General features: G+C 43.6%; 1 pseudogene; it reads right to left on the bottom strand.

Annotated features, from left to right (window-relative positions):
* Positions 1 to 475: 475 nt before the first annotated feature.
* LOC146352189 (proteinase-activated receptor 1 pseudogene) lies at positions 476 to 1,492 on the bottom strand (annotated as a pseudogene).
* Between the last annotated feature and the right edge of the window lie 3,044 nt (positions 1,493 to 4,536).

Raw genomic sequence — 4,536 nt, forward strand, 5'->3', positions numbered from 1 at the left:
ACTATGCAGAATCTCTTTTAGATCAAGGGCTGAATTCCATTTTGGAGAAGCTTTTGGGGGCTGCATGCCAGCAGTGGGCGGAGCTAAAGGCAAAAGGGGTGGTGTTAAATTACCAAGAATGCCAGCGTATTTTAACTTACAGCTCTTACTGCCAGAAATGAAGCCTTCGGAGCGGCCTTTCAAACTTGTAGGAAGGGGAAAGATGCACAGAGGCTGGGAGACCACCAATCCAATGGTTGAGGAAAGGGGCTATGCTTTGGGGAAGGGACTGTGGTTATCTGGGGAACCCTGAGGGGCTAGACTGGGACCCCAGGAGGGCCAGGTGGAAACCCAAGGCCTGAGGTTCTGCACGCCTGTTCTAGAGAAAGGAATGCAGGGAAATTAAAGTGAGTGACTGGGGACAATCATTCACATCTGTGACATGCAAGGCTATGCTTATGAATGAGTGTACACCACCAGAGTCAACTGTAAAGCACTACACTTGAGACGAATGATCCAAACCACTAGACAAGGCTGCTGTATTACTGCGTGTTGTCTGACTGCCTTTTTCCAGATCAGAATGCTTTTTATGACACAGGAGATTCCAGAGCTGTCTTTGACAATCTGAGGAAGCATAATAATAAATTAAGGGATCGAGACAGCGGTTGATGGTACCAATACAGACCACCAAGATGTAGGCAAAATACAGACTCTCAAGGGGTTGCTCAGGTGAAGAGCAGATGTTCTGCACCAGCAAAAGGACATTTGTTGGAACAAAACAAACAATAAAAGAACACAAGACAGCTGCAGACAGGAGGATGGCACGTCTCTTCTTCCCTGGCTTGGCAGCACCACTTGATGAAGACAGCATCCTTATAATGCACACGTAACAGGTCACAGAAATTAATAATGGTATAAAAAAGAAGAAAATAGATAAAGCAGAAAAATAATACCAAAACATATTCATAACAACAGAGACATGTAGTGCGAGACAGGTAGTAATGTTTAATTGAGGTATTGTTTTTGTTTGCTCAGTTAGGATCAGCAGAGGTATCACCCCAGCAATGGCTACAAGCCAGATGACAAAACATACCACACAGGCACGTCTCACAGTACGCCATGACAGAGACTGCATCGGGTACACCAGTGCCAGGAAGCGGTCGATACTTATCGCCATCATCAACAGTATGGGGCAGTACATGTTGCAATAGAAAGTGGCAGTGACAAAATGGTACATTTCAGGTCTAAATGTCCAGTTGTGGCGTGAAAAATGGTAGAAAATTTTGAATGGCAGCACACCCACAAAGAGTACATCAGTGGAAGCCAGGTTGAGCGTGAAGACTACAGCTCGTTTCTTGAGCTTTATTTTGACCACAAACACAAGGATTGCCATAATGTTTAAAGGAAGACCCAATATAAGCACAACAGAGTAGACTGAAGGAACGAAACGAGTCAACCATGGGCCAGTCAAGTACTTTTCAGCATCTTTTGAGATGACAGCCTGTTTTATTGGTTGACTGTAGTTGTTCAACTCGTTTTCAATAATTATTTCTGTGAAAGTGAAAAAAAATCGCAGTTGGTGGCCATCCAAGGATAAATCTGAAAGATGAAGTGATACACAAATCAAATATATAAATGCCTCTATATCTGAAAATGCAGCAATGTTTAAACTCACCCATAAGAGAGCATATGATGACTGTGCATTGCTGGATCGCTATTTTGCAATAAAAATTACAGGCACTGGAGGCTTGATCCAGATTGGGTCCATAACAGGGGGTTAAAGCCCCTCTTATTGCCCCTCCCCCTGCTGGTGTCTCAGTTTGGATTGGGCCCCCTGTGCCTACTCTAGAGTAAAAAAATAAAAAGAGGTGTAGCTGCTAGCTACACCTTTAAAGTAATGTCTGTTTTGACCCTTAGAACAGAAATCTAGGCTACTTCTTTCCTGTACTCCAAGTCTTGTATATACAGTCCTTACATGTCGAACATGATCTGGCTAATAAATAGTACTGATAATACAATACTATTTTTTAAAGAAACAACTTTCATGTAAATTGTTCCTTACGTTTATACTATGAAGGTCATGAAATTAGGTGCAATGAACTATGAATGAAAGTGGCCTGGTTTGCACATAATGCTAACCCATGTTTTAGGATGTTGAATTCTGGGTTATTCTGATGTGTGAACCCAGCCACTCACCATGGTTTGTTAACCACAAACATCCCAGAAATAGAACCCATGGTTTGTTGTTGGGTTGTGAACTCTGGATTGTTTAAACCATGGGTAGTCATTAGGTGAAGATCCAGAACCATGGGTTGTTTTGCCAGGCTAGAGAGGGAGCGGGCAAGAGCAGTTAAAAAACCCTGCTGCTCTGCATGCCAGTGCTGCAGTGCTGCAAAGGCATTTGGGATACAGAGAGGGAGCGGGTGAAGGAGGAGGGAAGCAAACAACCCAGGGATTGAGAAAACAGACTGTGGTTCCTTCAATCATCTGCCAGACAAACCCTAAGTAGGGCAACAAACCATGCGTTCAATAAACCATGTGATAGCATTATGTGCAAATCAGGCCAATGGAATGAAAATCTATTAAAGCACCCTTGCAAGAGAATGGGCCAGTTCACACATTACAGCCAATTCCTGGGTTAAACAACCCAGGGCACATGGGAGTGAGTGAGCGCACCCCTTGCCAATTCCATTTTTAATAAACAACCCAGGAACTATGGGTTGTTGTGGGATGTCCGAACCTGGAAACCCTGGAAACAAACAACAAACCATGGGTTACTGTTGGGTTAACTCTGGGTTGTTTAACCCATAAACAACCCAGAGTTTCTGGGTTCAGATGTCATGCAACCACCCACTGCCATAGGTTAAGCTGCAGCCACGACCAGAGGAAACCAAGTTGCTGCAGAAGGTTCCCCTGAAATCACTTTTGAGGCTTAATATCTTGATTTGATGATTGGCATATCAGGGTATGTGCAGGTTACTCTTGTCACATTTCATGTCAGTGTTTTCCCCCCAGTCTCACAACAGATCTTTGAACGCTGCCCGTACTTAGGTTCTTCTTTCCCCCATGATATTGAAGCCTCTGCCCTTAAAACGCTGTGTTTGCACAATTGTGTTCATATTCATACGCCATGCAATTTGATTCCGTTTGCTGAAAAAGCATAGGGTGGGGAAGACGTGAAACAGGATCTTTAAAAGGGCCACAAAGAGGTATCTGTAGAGCTTGTTCTGTTCAGACTATTAGTAACAAGCTTCTGTCTCTCTAACAAAGTACTAAATAAATGTTTGTCATGGAAAGAAATCTCTTGGAAGTAGAACATGAATCATGACAAAGCGCTGAACTTGCGGGGAGTTCATCACTTCCTTGCTGAAAGATCAGAGGAAGATTGTTCAAAAAAGAGCTAGCCTGAATGCACATTACGACGTCATTTGGAGCTGGAGAATGATCCCTTTTAGAGTAAAAACAACAACCCCAAATCATTATGTAGACACACTCAAAAGCATCTCATAATTGCAGAGAAGAAAATTTTTCCTAGTACAACAGTTCCATATAATCTCTCCTCTTCAGTAGTGCAGCTAGGTAATTTTAGACCCTAGACTTAGGCCTCATCTATACAGAGATGCTTTCTGAGATGATTCCATTTAAATCTGGATTTTCATGATGTCGGGTTTGCTCCTCCCAGGGGAAATGTAGCCAGTAAAGTGATGTATACATTTTTTTTTTTTAAAAAAATCTGCTTTCATGGAGCAAACACCACCTGAAACCACAATAGTTGGGAAACTGTGAGTAGAACTGAACGTCATCGGCTGTGTAGGTGCGGGGCAGCAAATGAGTGAAGGCTTGCTCCTTGCCCCTCTCTTCGCTCGCGTGCTCAATGAAGTACAGTCAAGGAGAATTAGTTACTTCTGAGTAGACATGTTTTGCTAACACCTCCCCTTGTATCCACCTTTTCTTGGCAGGAGGAAAGGTCACTTGGGGCAATCACCCTTTAAACTCATTAAACCTATGTGCACATTCGCTTGTATGGACATTTTAAAAAGAGCAAGCAAGGGATTCTCCCAGCCCCTCTCCCTGCTCACACTTGGTAAAGTGCAATTGAAGAGAATGAGTCACTTCCGAGTAGACATGTTTTGCCCTCTCTCCGCCTTGTGTCCACCCTTTCAGGATGCCACTTTCCCTTCTGCCAATCAGCACTGCTCCCCCCAGCCTGCACCAAAGGCAGTTGAGGTCACACAGACTCCCAAACCACGCTGAAGCCGCCATGACAGAAAAATCCATCAGAAAACAACTTTGCAAAAAACAAACAGGTTTTACAGCATGAAAAACCACGCTTGCTACAGAGAGGGGCATACATCATGTACCACTATCGTTGGGGCGGGGACATGCAGTACAACCAGAGTAAATTCCCCATGTAGATGGGACCTTAGTGATCTTATGGGGGCCTATTTAGATGGCTATGTGTATTACTTCAGCTGTGAAGCACATAACTAATATTTCTCTTCTCCACACACCAACCACCATGCTTCATAGAATCATAGGGTTGGATGGGGCCTATAA

This window comes from Heloderma suspectum, chromosome 2, assembly GCF_057233095.1.
Source record: "Heloderma suspectum isolate Gila_16-S chromosome 2, 16-S_ref, whole genome shotgun sequence".
NCBI lineage: Eukaryota > Metazoa > Chordata > Lepidosauria > Squamata > Helodermatidae > Heloderma > Heloderma suspectum.